An 18,516-nucleotide genomic window follows, 5' to 3' on the forward strand; every position below is an offset into this window, starting at 1 on the left:
GCCCTTACTGTGACAAGATATTGTTTACAGCTGGAAAAGTGATGAGCTCAGCCCATGAAAGGTCAGCGTAGGGGTAATCTGTTAATATCCCCGGCAGCAACAGCAGCAGCAGGAAGAGCGGCTGCAGCACGGCTGAATAGTGAATAGTTGTGTCATAAGAGATGGGTTGCTTTGGCAGAGAGACTGGCTGTCTGCAGCTAAATAATGGGCCGACCTCTCCACCGGCACATGGAGCCAGATGGACCAGGAGTGGTGGTGATGCGTTTGACGAGACGCGGATGCAGACATAAAGATTCGTCGTCACGTTTCACCACGGACGCCATTAGGGAAGTAGAAGTCCAAAACCTTAACTTAAACCGGAGTCTTTTGCCTGGATCTAATATAACCTCATGGGATTTTTTCATTTTTGCAGAGATCATCTCTGTTCTTATTCCTGTGAATATCCAAGACTTTCCCTTCGCCCCTTCCATGCTAATTACGGAGACTTTAGTGAGAATAACATGTATAGTTACGTCTATTCACTTCCATCAGCTACAGACAGAAAGATTCGACATAATTAACAGAACACCAGTAATTATGATATCTTTTGTGTGCTTTCCAAAAATAATATCAAGGCAGGATTTCAAAAATGGCATTTCATTGTTGTATACCACCTAGGATAGTATTTATTAAGTTTATTAACTTGAACCTGTGATGGTGAAGTTATGTAGCACACTATGCCACCTGGAACATCAGGTTACCTGACACTTTATTTATTCCTTATTTTGTGGGCTTTCTGGTGGAGTGGAGGAATGTGACAGTGAGTAGCAACATGGGCGGTGCACACTAGAAGTCACCGAAGCAGATGTCATTTTTTATTCGCAAAAAATATGTTTCCAATAGCCTTTATTGCATTTTCTCTTGGGCGATTGGAAAATATTTAGCTCATATGGGCTATGTATATTGTAAATGTGCATAAAACAGTTGGATAAAAGTGCATATTGACAACTCCGACAGCAATTTTTTGTGCAAATTCAGGAGATTAATCTAGCTGCTCTGACACTTACAGATGGCAGGGGCACACTCAAATACATTAAAAGAACAAAACCTTGAAAAACAATATAAGAATAATATGAGTAAGTTATGGCATCATTTGCTAATTAAACTTTTTTTTTTATTAATTATTTTTTCGGCAAAGTGAGGACAATGTGGCTCATGGTCGGTGCTAAAACTGTGCCACTAAAATCAGTTTACAAATCAATTTGAGGCGAGAAATAGTCCTTGAAGTTCCAGGTCCATGCTAAATGTGTGATCTACGATGCCGAGTTCAAGTAGTTCTTTACGTTAAAAGTCTGAAATACTGCAGTGCAGTTGCAATTCACAAGATTTGGTTTGGTTTTGTGAAGCTGACATCCACACACCAGCGGAGGGATCACACCTTGTTACTGCCAGCACAGGAACCTACGCCAGAAAGCCAGCTCTCCACAGAATAAACCACAGCCTGAGGGGAGACTGACACTCAGTAGTCAGTGGGAGGCCGGCAGCAGAGCATGCTCTGACTCAGCAGCTGTCTGGATTTGTGGCCAGGTTTGTTGTTACATGCCCAGGTCCTCTCCACAGTTCAATGAGAGTGTCTGTAGGCGGAGACGATCCTGGTGCTACTACTCATTACATTTTATGAACTACACTGTGTGGGCAGGCAGATCCAGGAGAGAAGATGTAATTCATAGAGTCTGGCTGGCTCAACATGACTGCTGTGTTATATTGTTTCATAAGGGTTCTGGGATGCGGGTTAGAACAGGGTGTTGGTGGGTCATGGAGGGTGTGGGGTGGGAGCCAAAGGTGTGGAACTGCTAAGTATGTGGATAACTCGGGGGACGGTGAGATTATCTGTTTTGTGTCCTTGTGTATCTGTAAAGTGTATCCCGTTTTTAGTGCACGACCGTCCCAGAAGGGGTAATAAAGACAAACAAAAGACGTCAGAAGATGAGAAACGAGCAAACTAATGCTGATACAGTACCTGACTTTTGGTACCCAGTCTGAAATTGCTACTTTTTTTTTTTTTTTTTTTTTTAACAACTGTATGTTCCGTATTCAACAAAAGCAATTTGAAATGTTAAATGTTGTCTCAACACAAGTAGCCAAAAAAGAACTTTGCCTAAAATAAAATAACATAGTCTAAGTGGAACATTTTTTGATTTAAATTAAGAATTATCTGAAGAATAAGTAAGAAAAGATTACAAATCTGACGAACCATTCACGGCAGCTTGATAGTTGACAGCTTTGATACTCAGTGCTACAAACAAAAAAGTACATAGATTTTATTTGTCTAAATAGTCATCCTTTTAAAAAAATAATAATATAATAATAATAAAAAGTGCTTGTTGACAGTTTAATCCAGGTGGCATATACTGTTGTTACATACAATTTAGTACGGTGGTTAAAATGTTGACCACAAAACAATTTGTCCTCTTATACAATTTTAAGACGCACCAGTGAGCCAATCAAAAGTGAGTATTTTCCATGGCAGTAGTATAAACCTTTCTATAATGTAGCTCCTTTCTTCGTGTTGTTTGTTGACTCCTCTATGGCAGCCTCCTTATGGCTTTAAGAATATCCAGTGCAACCTTTTTCTCCTACACCTCTCCCTGTGCAGGAATTTTGTCCTTCAGGGCATTCTTTCCTGAAAATACCTGCCAGTTACACAGTACTGCTGTTTGCTCTGTCACTGGATTTTCCAAACAAAAGGAAGATTTATTTACCTTTTATCTTTTACGGAAAATTAGGTTCGCACACTGGCACGCACAACAGTACTCAAACATCGGGTGAGAAAAATGTTTAGTAACAACTGTTTACTGAACTGTGTGTGTGGGATAAAAGAGCTGAGTGCTTGTTGCATCAGTACGTGGGAAAAAATGAGTCAGCTTGGGGGGGTTGGTGGGGAAGCATGCAGGGAAGCTGGGCTGATAATGTCAGTTCCTTATTTACACTCCAGTCCAGTTTTCAGGCCGACGGCTGGAAGCACAAAGGAGCCTCAGTTTGTTTAAGGTCTGAACTTTACGGGAACAAAGCAGAATGAGGAAACCCCGACCTCTCACACTAAACACACCAGAGAAGAACTGTGTCTTTTACGACGGCTAGGATTTCATCCTGAAGTGGGTCAGGAGTGTGAATGGGATTAGAGATGGGCTGCTTGAATGACTTAAATTGATCAGCATTCCACACATGCACTAAAAGGCTCCTCCGACGTCATATACACATTCCAGCATAATGAGGCACGATAAACTCCCTCAGCAGTGTCTGACTGATAAGACCGGACTGCTTTAAATAAGGCTGCTGTAGAAATGTTACAAACCACAATACTTGCAGGGGATGCAGCTTTTGCAGACTTTGATTAATTAGTAGGGGTGCACGATTCAGAAAATGTCACATATATATGTGTCGATATCGAGTTATAGGCTCAAGATTCGATTCAAAAACGATTCTCGATAAATAAAAACGATTCACAGTTTGTAAATGTAGTTACTTTTCCCATGTGATTGCAGTAGACATACAAAAAAAAAAAAATGGAATTTTTGGAATTCTATGAATCGACTTTGAATTGGTAGCGCCTGAATCGCGATACGAATGTGAATCGATTTATTTTTTGCACACCTCTATCAATTAGCCTGATGGGTTTAAAAAATACACAGTTATAACTGAAGGGTCAACATTTTGAACCTGGGATGCTCCTATTTACTCACAATTTACCTGAAACTTAGATAGCGGTAAGGAAGGAACTTGTATTAAGGTTACATTTTTTCAGATTTACTGGTGCAGTGTTGATGGATAGACCATTCTGTGTTTGCACTATTCATGGTAAGATTCCTACAGAACGATACTGCACAAAGATGAATTGCAATTTTTGTCATGTCTCTGCAAGACTCATTTCATCAGCGAGGTCAGTGCTCAGACAGAGAGGATTTTTCTGGGGGAGTTCTGAGATCGTTCTTTTTCCTAGTAGCATTAACAAAAGCCGTAAAGGACAGGGCAACGGGAACAACTGAGCCTCTGTGCCCTGAAGATTTCTAAAACCTTTTGTCAAAAATATCTCTAGTATCTTCCACAAGCCTCAGGGGTCCCAGCCTTCACTCCGTACCACAGGACAGCCGAGTAATCCGATGCTACACTTAATACCTTCATTAAATCTTCAAGCGCTGCCAACAATTAGTCCTACTCTCCTTCCAACATCTCCCTCCCTCGGCTCCTTTCTAATACCTCTCAGTGAGACGCGTCAAACACGGCCACCTGATCTTATGATCTGTTACTCCTGACTGTAAGGGAATCCCCTGCAGCAGAACAGAGCCCGGCTGTTCGTTCAGACATGTCCGGAGTTACTGTAGAACCGCTGCATTGAGAGTGAAAGAAAGATAAAAAAAAAAAATATGTACGCACGGCTTCATGCCCTCTATTAGAGCTTCTCAGCCATACAGTCTGAGGAACTAAGAAGCCACAGGAAGAAAATTCAGGAACTTTGCTCAGCTTCTAAACGTTCATTTAGTGAATTTGTGCACAAAGACTCGAGAAGCATGAAGATTAGGCAAATCAGATCCTCAGACAACAGTTTGAAACAGCCTTTTGCATGATATGACGACCTAAAGTTACCATGTTCTTCTTCATTTACTGTTGTGCAACTGTGACGCTTGGATGGGTGTTAAAGCAACACTAAAGCACTTTTCCTGCTTCGGTCCCCCTACACGTTAGAAGCGGAATTGTCCATTACCGCTGTCGTAATGTCATTGCAGACTGATCTCATGAAGTGGCGTATGTATGACACGCCAATTTGTATGCTTTTTTAGCGCATTTATCAATTCGCCCCGCCATTGACCTACATTACGAGTGAATTTTTGCCGTAGTGAATAGTATAAAGGGACGTAGGACCGCGTAAGGAGGGTGGTTGGGGTGGTGGATGGGTAAAACACAGGGCTTTCACCCAGTCTTTTTTTTGTTAATAATTTTTTAAGCCTTCCCCAATGTTTCTTTCCTAAACCCAACTGTTTATTGTTTTCCTAAGCGTGTTTTTGTCATTTTTCTCCGTGTTTTTGTGTTACTAAAGCCTTTCCCTGTGTTCTTTTCCTAAACCCAACCTTTTTTTTTCTTCCTTTTACACGCGTGACATTGTTCTCGTGATAGTACGTCACGTTCTCGCGATAACAGGCAACGTGGCGACGCCACGTGGTGGGTATGTTTACATTTGCTGTATACAGCGCAGACATACATGTGGATAGCTGAAAATGCGTACAGATAACACGCCATTTGGCTTTAGGAAAGTGGCGTGTATGTTTACGCAAAGTCATGGTGCTATGTTGCTCATTGGAACTACAGCTCGCGCTACCCGATCTGGCAAACTTGCATAATGTCATGTAATGGACAATTCCACTTCCAACCTGTAGGGGGACCAAAGCAAGGGAAAAGTGCTTTAGTGTTGCTTTAAAGACGAGACATATGAGGCGGAATTTACAGAACAACCTTTAATTAATCAGGTAAACTCCTGAGTATGGCAGGGGAGAAACAGACTGGAAACAGACTGAAAGCAGAAAATACAGAAAATACAAGTTATGTACTTCTTTACCAGTGAAATAAAGGTCAGGCTGACTGGCATGTGATGTGCATTTGTTTTTTAAAACCATTCCTTTTTAGAAAGGTCTCATGATATATTGTCTCTAGAAGTGTATTATTCAACTTTTGTTTTTGTTAAAGAATGAAAAGAAAATCGCAATACTATCGAATCGCAATACTTCTAGAAACGCAATAAATGAATATCGCAGTACAAATCGAATCGGCAACCGTGTATCGTTAAAGAATCAAACGGGACAAAAGCATGTCGTCCCAGCCCTCGTATGATGTTGGCCATGTCAAACTAGTTCTCGTCCCTACTGTTCACTTTCTTGCCGTAATATTAATTACGCACTCTGCTTGGAAAGTAATCTGTCAACATTCAATCACGGACCAGCCCCAACATATAATATTCAGCTCTTCTATGGTTGTGTGGTATGTGTTTGAGTTCAGGGTACATACACATCTGCATGTACACTACGCACAAATCCCTTTAAATGTTCGCATGCATGTGTAAGAGGCTTATCCACGCAGAAGTTACATCATAAAACAACTAGCAGACGAGTAATCTGCACTCTGCACACTCGCTCCAACCCATCAGGCCACGAAATTTCCACATTTCACTGCATTAGCCTCAAATCCAGACATCATGACCGGAGGAGATACACACTGCCGCTGTGTTCAGTCTTTAAGGACAACAAGATACTCACACACTTAGCAGCCAGATTATAATCAACTGGTTTCCATTATACAACATGCAGCAAATGGGAATTCACCTTTTCATTTCTATTTCATTGTCTTGGTAATTGTTTGAGGCTTGCTCGGGAATTAGGATGTGAAAATACTGCTTCTCCGCCATCTTACGATCACTATTGATGGTATCTATGTCAGCAGAGAGCTACATTGGCCTCTCCCTTTGTGGCAATGTATTTAGTTGACCTGATCTCTGTGTACTGGTATCAGATACAAAGCAGCTTGTTTTAGAACCTGTCTTGAGTCAATCTATATCTTTAAAAAAGATCAAGATGTTGAGATCAGGATGAAAACGGAGGGAAAAAACAAACAAAACAAAACTGCCCATGAGAAAGAGACATCATGGCTTGCAAACGAGCAAAGTGGCAGTTGGTCAAGGCCACACCCCCAACCTCTACCTTGCCCCCCCCTCCTCAATATCATTTAAAGCTACAGACACAGAAATGGCACATCCTAAGGAAAGCTCATTGTGGGACTGGCTCTAGTGGCTGTAATTCTGCACCAAGGCTGAATTTCGGGAAAGTGACTTCAGATACAGTATTAGGGGACCACTAAGATCTATATAAAAGCATCCAAAAAGCAGCATGTCATGGGACCTTTAAGATCTGACTGTTATGAATCATAGACTAAAGTTTAGTCAGAGTTCGACAACTCTCTTTGCATCAATATTCATTTATTTTGAAAGTGTTAAATCGTGACTTCGTATGGATCACTACTTCAGTTTTATTTATTGCTAAAACTGATCTTTACTGTATTAATATGTATCATACATACTTGCAGTAGAGATTTTTACTCTGGCACAAACTACAGTTATCAGCTTTGATTGTGGGATTAGTCATTTAGTATGAGCTGACGCCCAACAGTAACCTTCAGACCTGTGCTCACTCCCTCTCAATGTACCCGTCAGTTCAACACCAGCTGATTTTATGATAAGGGTGTGTTCAAACTGCTCTAGTGTTTTTGTTTTTTGCAGCATGTATCTGGCTCATCAGTACTATCCAAAGACTTGGGCTATTTGCGCTACTAGTGTCCTTTTATTTTGGAACACATGAACCAGTTTCATGAGCTAAACTTGCAGTTGTTTTGGAGGAGGACATGGAGTGTGTAATGGATATACACATTTCCATTTGTTAGCGTCGTGAGGGACCTCTCGTTTATAGGTTCAACAATAACAGCCGCCGATGGCCCGGGGCTTTTACTGTAGAACACTGTGTAAGGACAACAGACCTGAAACCCAGTTGTCTCCAATGAGCAAGTGTTAAAACTGACAAGGAGGAAGAAAGAATAATATATATTCAAATATAAATGATTGCTGCTTCTACAGTATCCTGCAACAAACACAACGTCCTAGACTGAGGATCCTGTAAGCAGCTACATGTTGACTGGCTTGAAAAATGGAAGTTGAAATTTTAAAAAAAGCAGAACATTTGTGGAACAAAGGATGTGGGGTTTTTTTCTATTATGAATTAATCGATTGATAACACTGAAAAATACACAAGTTTGAACTTCTCTTACTGGCATTAAGTGGTATTCACTTCTTTAATTAATGCAACATTAGACAAGTGGATATTATGAAGGGGCAAGTGATGTTCTCTCACTTCTCTGGATGCTCATTCCTCTATTCTGGGAACCAATCAATACATTTTAATCAATACATTTTATGCATCACATGAAATCGTGCAAGGTACAATTCCAGTGAAATGTAATAACATTACCACACAGACAAGTTTACGATCACCAACATGCACCATGTGTGTTTTTAAATACGACACATGATGAGCTTTGTCTGAAAAATGTAGGTGAGATGGGTGAGGAGGGAGAGGTTGATAAAGGATTAGCAGCATGTGGGGGAAGATGGAACAATGATTGAAACCACACACACACACACACACACACACACACACACACACACACACACACACACACACACACACACACACACAACACACACACACACACACACCTGTCTGTGTGTCCTGCAGAGAGTTATTCCACCTAACCCTCACAGCCAATTAGCGCTCTCAGCAAATATCACATACTGCTTCTCTGCCGTCTTTAAGATTATAACACCTTTGCACAAAATATACTCTGTACAATGGTTCAATGAAAGGTTTATGCTTGGGTCAGAATACTTTGACCGTCTGCTGTTTGGTGCTGGGCAGGTAGTGTACAGAGCTTGTTTGGTAAAACAGCTGTCTAATGCTGATGTAAATGAGAGCGCTGAAACTGAATCTAAAAACCAAAACTATAAGAGAAAAGCGAGCGACTGCCTTCACATTTACATACAGTCATTTGATTCATTGTTAACATAAAAATACTGATCAGTGCATTCAATTCACAATGGCTTGAGAGGATTCATTTACAAGGTTAGCCTGCGTGACCACATCACCTTACATTTCACAACATACCAGTACAACCATAAACCGACTTCTTATCTCCCAGCTGAGATAGAGCACTTCTATATTTAGTTTCTTTGTTAGCGCTAATCAACATTTTGTTCCACTTCCACAGAAGAATGACATTCTCGCTGTAAACTCATTTTTAAAAAGGCACAGGAAGTGGGACAGCTTTTTAAAGAGAGGAAGAGGGGGAGTGATCAGGGGGATGAGACAGAATCCTCTTATGATAGACCTAAATAACCAGCCGTGGGGTTAGGCAGGGTGTTGGTTATGGAGGTCAAAGGATAGGTATTATTAACAGGACTAAGTCCAAGGGGAGAGGGAGCAGCTGGTGCCAAGGTTTCCAGCTGACAGCACCACTTCCGTGGGCACAGCACACGGACTGATGAAGTGCTCTACATGTGGATCGATGCCACCCGCCCACGCTGAAGGGCAGCAGAGAGAATGGAGTCACTCTGAGTCACTGTTTTCCTCACCGAGTAATCATGTGTCACGCTCCTAATTTCAGGACAAGTGATACCAAAGGGAGACGCTAACCCCTTCTTCTTCAGTTCAAGATTATGAATGCATACATTATGCATGCCTTCTCTAACGAGCACGTCTCAAAAAGGACAATACACAGAGAAGACAGAAAACAAAAAAAATCTAATTTAAGCAGTAAAAAGCAAAATGACGTGTGCCGAAAGGTCATGGCAGCCTATCAAACCAAACTAATCAAAACAATAGTATTAGTACAGTAGCAGCAGTAGTAGTAGTAAAATACAAGCCATGGACGCATTTTAAAAAAACAATAGATTTGTGTTATATTATTTATCATATTCACTTTAATTTACTTAAAGGCTGATGTGTAAAAATTAGGGCTGTCTAACTCAACCCGTCAATAACGACTAAGCGAAATTCCTATTAACGCCACACATTTTTTTTAACACGCCATTAACGCACGCACGTTCTGTAATTTGGGCCGTACTGCACTTTGGGAATTCAGGAAGCGATGCAGCAGTAACGTTGTACATCCATGCTTTGTGGATGGCGAGCAGAAAGCGTAAAGTGCTCCGTGAGAACATCCAGGGGATCGCCACATCCGCCAGCCGCTGGTCTGGCTCGCCGCGGCAGAGTGAAGCGCATGTCAGGTCTGATCTACGAGGAGACCAGCGGTGGGCTGAAGGGAGAAAGTGATCAGTGATGCTGTCACCTACAGTGCTCAGCATAAGCGAATACACCACACATAAGATCATCTTTCAATGCAAATCAAACCAGCTTTTAGGCTAACCGAAATAAAACCATGCCAATCTCTAGGTATGGTGAAGGGTGTGTGATGACGTGGGGCTATTTTAAATCCAAAGGCCAAGGGAACTTTATCAGGATGCATAGTATCCTGGATCCATGAAATAACTAGCCTTTAAAAATACAAATCTGCCTGCCTCTATGGGAATTTAACAAAAGGTGTGTACTTACTTATGCCCCCTGTATTTTAAGGAAGAACATTTATTTATTTACGATACATTATTCATTCACAAAGAAAATTGGTGTCCTTAAAGTTGGATTTTTCCTCATTTTTCTAATTAAGGCATTAAGATGAATTTCCAAAAGATGATTTTTTTAATTCCTCTTTTTAGTCAACTTTAGCATGGTTGTATTCACTTATGGTGAGCACTGTAACAGCGAGCACGCCAAGAACAAGACGCTGATTGCAATGGATGTGCTGTATGGCTTCGGAGGTTAAACCTGATCCTGAAATCACAAAGCCACACACACTTAATCTAAATAGAGACTTCCCATTCTGACCCCCCAAAAAAAAACAAAACAAAACAACAAACAAACAAGCTCCTTGAGCAGAAATTAGGGCTGGGCAATATATCAATATAAATCGATATCGTGATAGGATACTAGATATTGTCTTCAGTGTTTCCCACAGGTTGAGAATTTACTTGTGGTGGTGGTTGGCGCAGGATGGGACGGCGTGGCGCATGATGGCTGGGTTCAGTAATAAACTAGTCAAACGAAGGTTTATGAAGAATTTATTGAAAACAATTGATCTACATGACAATAAGAGATCATTTAGAAAGAAATAACTATTTACATATTAAACATATCAGACTAAAAGATGATACAGATAAAGATGAAGTGTAGCCATTATGTGTTTTGTCAGTTAAATCTGGTTTGTCAAATGTTATGGTTCAGCAGATAAAATACCTGATTACCCGGAGCGAATGTTAGATGTATAAACAACTTAACCTAATAGATACTATGATCCATACAGACAGTTGTGTTATTAGAAATCTGTCTCTCCTTACTCCTCCTTACTCCTGTTAAATCATAAAATCTGAGGCTATCTGAAGTTAATTCGTTTTCATTTCGTTTGAATCCGTGTTTTGGGGATCCTAAACACACTGTTTTGTAGACTACTACACATGTCAGTGTTGCACTCATTAAAAATTCCATGGCATGGAAATTTCACTTTATGAGGTTTTTAAAGATTAATATGCGTTCCCCCAGCGTGCCTATGGTCCCCCAGTGGCTAGAAATGGTGATAGGTGTAAACCGAGCCCTGGGTATCCTGCTCTGCCTTTGAGAAAATGAAAGCTCAGATGGGCTGATCTGGAATCTTCTCCTTATGAGGTCATAAGGAGCAAGGTTACCTCCCCTTTCTCTGCTTTGCCCGCCCAGAGAATTTGGCCCGCCCATGAGAGAGAGAGAGAGAGAGAGAGACATCATGGCTTTCAAACGAGCAAAGATCTCATCTGACTAGATTTCTGTCATTCAAACAACTCTGAGTTGTAGTTCTAAACTTTTACAGCCAACTTAATAAAATCGCAGGTTTTAGTTGTTGCAATATCGTTGTCGAGGTATCTGGTCAAAAATATTGTGACATTTGATTTTCTCCATATTGGCCAGCCCTAGCAGAAATGAATAAATAAAAAGGGTCTTTTAAATGACAAGTTCAGTTTCAGAGCACTTCCAGATGGCTCTCTCCACAAAACTGAAGTTATTTGCATATAGTTTCGATGTGAATTTAGTTACCACCGGAAAGCGTTGAGTCTCAAATACTATACAAGTATAAATATCCCTTTTAAAGTACATTTAAAACAGATAAGAAGTGTGTGATTAATTTGCGATCAAATAATTTTAATCGATTGACAGCCCTATTAAAACATCTGTCCTCAGGATGCTTTAGTCCACTAGCCTCAGTGCAGCTCTTCTGCTTGTCAGATATCTTATCAGTCGCCCTCGGGGGCAGTGATGTCATGGTGTACTCAGGCCCCTGCGTCTAGACGGTCACACAGAAACCGCGGCTTGCAGGGTAGTCTTCATGAGCCAGAACAAAGAGATACTCATGCACTGGATTCACTGATTAATGCCGTGTCAATTTCACAGAGATTTCTTTGGACACTGTTTTCACCTGCTATAACAGCATACATCTGTCTAAGTCATAAGTCTGTAAGCACATTCTTCCAATCATTTTCAGTTCTTATTCTCTTTCTGTTTCTGTCTCTACTCTCTCTCTACTGTAGCTCCTGTTGAGCATTTCAGATGAGCATGCACGACATACATACATGTTCCTCCCTGCACAGTGTTAGCAGCCAATATCCAAGCTCAAACTAGTTGATAAAGAATGCATTTCTTTGGTGGAATTCCCCTGTGTCATCCAACATCACCACTGCCAGTTACTTCAATACTATTCTGCAGCAATGCCAGTTAGTAGGGTGAGAAAATAACGAGAATGAAGAGAGTCAGCAACATAACAGAGTTATAGACAAGATACAGGTCATGTGCTACAAGAAGGATTAAGTGTTTGGATGTTTAGGTGACACTGCAGATTATTCAATGAGACCACTGCCTGCATGTAAATGCAGTCAAAATAAAAAAATATAAAAATAGTATAATGGTCAAAATCAAATCAGCAGAGGCGGAGATAACCAACACCCACTGGATACTGATACTACACCCCATGGTTTTGTCTTACCATAAGTTGTCCTTAATAGATTCTTTGTTGTACTGATTGCTGCTGTGTGGATGGGTGCTGACTAATCTAGGATAGAACAAACATGGCGCTGTAACCCACAGCCAGTAACAGGATGGGTTATTCGCTGAATATGCACAATTTAAAGACACAAAGTAAGTGTGTGTGTGTGTGTGTGTGTGTGTGTGACCTGACGGGACGTCTAGTCTTGTTTACATAAAGCCAGTGGTTTGTATCACCACAGGTGGTGATTGGGTTACAGAGAATGATTGTGTTTCTGCTCTGCTGAAAGCTAAACGGAGATCCACTACTGTCATCTGAGATACAAAAGAGCTATTCAGTCTTTAACACACACCGCTGTTTTAAAGTCCACAGTCTGGGTTTTTTTTCCCGTCAAATTTCGCTCCAAAGCGTACTTGCTTTCCTGTCAATTTTCAAAAACAAAAACACTTTTTTTTTGTAAACTGTCAATACATTCAGGTGTGTCCCATGAGATAAAATGTCCATCCAAGCTGAGACACTGACTCCAAAACGGCAACACCTCCAGTATCAGGTGACTATACATGCTGCTAAGTGCAGGGAGGCCGAGTAAGACACAAGATGAGACTAAACCAAACCGACAGGATGGCTATGCACACGACCTCGGATCTATACCTCACCATTAACGCAGAGGGATCCCCTGCTTCTTTCTGTCAATACCCCCAAATCAACATCAGAAAATGCAGTTTCTATACCACATCTTTATGTGTTCAGTTCTAAAACAGGACAGGACTCCATAGCTTTGGGTAAGTGATAAAAGTGTCTGGCTCCTTTTCGGTGCTGTAACGTTGGTAGGTTAGATCCCGGCTGTCAGCTACAGGGTCAAGGTTGCTAGGTGACAGCAGCGGCGCTTCGTGACGCAAGGGTAAGGGCGTGACCAGCTGTTGACGCAAACAAGAAATGCTCCGGAGACCAGACCGGAGACCGCTCTGTTCGGCCTTGGTGGCCTTAGAAGAATTGCGGCCGAGGTAGACTGCGAAGGTTGCGGTTTCCAAAAGGTTGCAACCCCTGAATTGAGACACAGCAATTGAGATTAAACTATAACCAAAGAGACTGTGTGTTGATATTGGATGGTTCTGAAAAAACAAACCGATTACATGTAATTGGTTTTGCGTGACATTTGGTCATTAACCAAAGTATGGGACAAATTAACAATTTGACCGGATAATGGCGCTATCTCAAAAAGCTAAGGGATTAGCAAAATGATTGCAATTCATCCTGAGGGGGAACATGAATGCGCATACCAAATTTCATGATGTCCAACAGTTATGGAGACATTTCACTCAAAACCACAAATGTCATGGTGCCGCTTGAGGAAAAATTACCTAAGTCCGTAGGCTTCATCATCTGGAAATTATGGATATCTGTACCAAATCGAATATCAGCAAGATATTTCAGTCTTGAGAGGTGGACTGACATGTCTGACCATCCATAGAGCAATGCCTCTAACATGGCTAAAAAGACAATAATTGTTAGTCTGCGGAGGAATGCAGACGAAAATCTGTCACACTGCTCAGCCATTCACCATGCCATCATCACTTTCTACCTTGCTAAATAAAGGACATACTACTTCATGCATTGGCATGAATTGTTAATCATGTAACATGAACATCATTTCTAGTAATAAAAGGTTTCAACCGGGTTGTAGTGCAAGTTCAAGATTAAGCAATGTGTATAAGTGGCTCATTCATGTACTTTCATTCATGCATTCCTGACTCGGCTTTAACGATCGTCTTGGTGAGGGAGCTAATCAATAGAAATGCTGTCTAATGGTCTCCACCATCAATAATACAGTGAAGCTGCGAATTTGGCCTCTACAATTTTCAGCATCTCAGAGAACTTGCATCCGTCTATTAATATCCCTCTGTATTTATTTCACCATATGACTTAGTAACTGTACACGCCCTGACCCACAATGCAATGTAAATAAAACACTTAAAAGAGGATCATATGGTGCCACAATCTATACAATGGACACTATGTGGCTTATCAGCCCAGACACACACACAAATATTTTACAGTCCACTTTAATACCATGCAGGCATTCCTGCCCTGAGAACCAGTGCTACTTTTTGGTAAAATATCAGACGGTGGATTCTGCTTTTCACTGGTGCCGACACTGTGCACATTTCTGACAGGAAACATTATTTATTTAAATGTATATTTATATATTTCCCTTTTAGTTGTTCTTTGTTGAATTTCTAGGGCTGTGCTCGATTGAAGAAATTCTTAGTCGACTAACACTCATTCAATTGTATCGACTAAACGATTAGTTGATTTAATCGATAGATCTGTAAATCTGAGTTTCTCCGCAAAGAGTCATGCAAAAGCGCCACTTTAATTATTGTGTTTACCAGAGATGTGCTCGTACGTTTCTTGGAAATAAGTCATTCAGCATGAAAAAAGCATAAAACATGACTAATCGACTAAATAAATCTTAGTTGACTAAGACCAAAACGACCGATTAGTCGACTAAGAGGGAGCAACCCTATTAATTTCCTTCTTTTCTGTGATGGTCCATGCCCCAGTATCAGCCATAACTACAGCAGATCACTTTATAATATAATTAGGCCTATATTAAGATATCTCCTGCTTCCTTTTACCCGGCTCCAATGGCTGTATACACTAACACTAACACAGGCTTTTCCGGTGTTACAAAGGAATCTGTGACCCTTCAGAATGGGTTACTGTAGCACCGTCTAGCTGCCGCATATCATTCTGTGACTTTGCAGGAAAAATCAGACCCGGGCAGATGCCTTAATAAAAACTAAATAAAATAGCATTCTTTTCACTGTTTGTCTCGTTTGCTGGTACAGGTCATTTAAGACCATTGTATGAAAAATGACAACATTAAAAAGTTACACATAGTCACTTTAATGAGAAATCGTGCTATTCCTCTGTATTCTCTTCTGGAGACACAGAAACAGGAAATTCTCACGCTCGCACAAAGCAGACACTCGCACCTTTTCCTGCTTCAGCATGATTCCAGCCGTCTGATTGTTTGAACCATCAGAGGCCGCGGTTGAGAGGGGTGATGTCACCGGACACGTAATGCAGCCTCTGCATTTACAGTACATTAACAGACAGGCTGAAAGCCAGAGATGGAGCCCAGCTCTTCTCAGTTGGAGTACCTTTGCCCAGAAGTGAGTAGACTGAGTAGGACTGAAACTGGCAAAAACAACACCGCCTTGTACATCACCTCTCTTACACTCCTCTACACATTTTGGACACAACATGGCAGAAGCTGCTGGAGAAAACTATTTTGTTTTGTCGACTGAGAAAGACAAAGCTCCACCATTAAAAATCGGATTTAGTCGTAAGAACAGACAAAGAAATGTGTTGAAAATGTTTTAAAAGAGTGCCAGCCAAAGGCAGCAACACAGTTTGTGTTCTGACTTTTTTTTTATGTGGATTTGGCTTTATCTTCTTACACATTTGAACCTCTTTACTTTCAAATTGATGGATTTAGTATCAGTGTTTTTATCAATTATGACAGCTGCCAAGAACACTGAAAGCACAACGTGGCTTTTCACACTTTCACACTGCAGGCGTGAAATCAGATTTACAGAGAAATGAAACTGGATGGAGATACTTTTCATGTGCTCGTAGCCGACGCAAACCCTCAGTCAACATCCAAATCTCTCCGCATATTTTTTCAGCATCTTAAAAATACCTTTATTGAGCTGTTTACTTGATTTGCTATCCGGCTGCCAGTACGCCCCAAGGACGGCCCACACTCACCACAGCAGCCACCAACGCAGGGTTGACTTTGGGAATAATGCCGGTGTCAGGTAGACAGACCTGCCGAGGCCGTGTGACCTTACAGCTTAAAGGTGATGACACACCACAGAGACGCTCGGCCGTCGGTCCAAGTCGAGGCCAATTGTGAGCGACCAATCACCCTAGTTTTTGCGGTGTGCCTGTACTGTCGCCACTAGTCAGGTTTTTTCCACCGATTTAACACTGTTGGTGAGAGAAATCACTCTGACTGGCTGCTCTGCTTAAGTGAATTAGTGCACAAGAAGAAAAAGGTGAGGAAAGCAAGCAAACAACTAAAGTCAAGAGGGCACACACAGAAGGCTCTCAGTTTTCATCTTCGTCTCATCTGATCACTCCAATACACGTAGGGCTGTCAAAACTGGCCCGAAATGAACTATTGAAATATCAACGTATGTCCATAAGAGGGCAAACGAACAAACATCTACTTGTATTTCAACATAAACATGTCGTTTAAAAGATCTACATGTACACATTACAAAAAAAAAATATGTCCTATCCTGTTAAACTTAATATAAAGACCATAGACCTCTCTTCCTCTGCACCGTGGTTGGTGCTAGAATGAGAACTGAGCAAGCTAATAGGCGGCCGGCCACTGAATTAGTAAAGTTACTCAGTCTCTCCACTTCCCCACCGCAGGGAGACTTCTTTGCCGAGAGAACGGAAGGAAGCCAGGGAAACTGACAAGCTAGCAAGCCATTTCCCGGCATCCGCTGTCACTCCTGTGGGGGGGGGGGCTCTGTGCTGCCTCTGGCTAATTTCGGGTAAACACTGTTTTGTTGTATCCAGTTCCGCTTTTTGAATGACGAGTAGAGTACCGCCGCTTGCTGGTATGGAGTGATATTTCCATTCACACAGGTGCAGAACGTACGCACTACGTTGGCCATCAACTGTACAGTCTTTGCGGTGTGTCCAAGTGCTACGTTTTGGCCAAGGCACAGGCGACGTCACAGTCAGCTTCGTCACCACTAGTTCTTTGCCATCTGCCTGGTGTGTTGGCACCTTAACAGAGCTCAGCACGAGTTCTGACCTCTGCTGGAACGCCATCTGCTTCAGGTCAGCCTGTGACCGACGGAAGATTGATCTTATATGCCTGACATAGCCGGTACTGGTGGGAATGCTAATGAATTACTTAATTTGTCCAAAATATTTCTTAAAAATATGGAATTTAGGACAAATTATGTTTTTAATTTAAATCAACGGGATCAACTATCTTTTCAGTAAAGAAAGCAGGTGTAAATGTAATACATTATGCCATTTCTTCTCTACTATTTTACAGTCACATTTAAAATGAATTAAACGGAAAGTTGTTCCATTGTCATGCCAGCGTTGTACACCCCCTATAACTACTGTACTATGGGAATCTGTCACTGCAGTTTGGCACTTTTTGTAAGATCCTGATTAGGGATATAACAATTACCGGTGTAACGGTAAACCGTGATAAAAATGTTGACAAAAACAATTACCGTTTTAATACCGAAATGTGCCCCCCCCCCCTCCTCCTCAATAGCTACAGATACAGAAATGGCACATCCTAAGGAAAGCTCATTGTGGGACTGGCTCTAGTGGCTGTAATTCTGCACCAAGGCTGAATTTCGGGAAAAAGACTTCAGATACAGTATTAGGGAACCACTAAGGTCTATATAAAAGAGACTTCAGATACAGTATTAGGGGACCACTAAGGTCTATATAAAAGAGACTTCAGATACAGTATTAGGGGACCACTAAGGTCTATATAAAAGAGACTTCAGATACAGTATTAGGGGACCACTAAGGTCTATATAAAAAGAGACTTCAGATACAGTATTAGGGGACCACTAAGGCCTATATAAAAGAGACTTCAGATACAGTATTAGGGAACCACTAAGGCCTATATAAACGCATCCAAAGAGCACCATGTCATGGTACCTTTAAGATTTTTTTGTTGCCAAAAATCACCTGACCATCATCATCATCATTTTCCAGGAGTCCTCTTTATTTACTGCCCTTGTCAATTAACATACTTCTGTGCCA

At 41.3% G+C, this 18,516-nt stretch overlaps 1 protein-coding gene across 1 annotated transcript in view; it reads right to left on the bottom strand.

The window, feature by feature from the left end:
* The window catches only part of arrdc1b (arrestin domain containing 1b), a 43,726-nt gene that overhangs the window by 24,211 nt on the left and 999 nt on the right, over positions 1-18,516 (bottom strand). The window lies entirely within an intron of this gene.

The sequence above is a fragment of the Perca fluviatilis genome, chromosome 17, assembly GCF_010015445.1.
Source record: "Perca fluviatilis chromosome 17, GENO_Pfluv_1.0, whole genome shotgun sequence".
Taxonomy (NCBI): domain Eukaryota; kingdom Metazoa; phylum Chordata; class Actinopteri; order Perciformes; family Percidae; genus Perca; species Perca fluviatilis.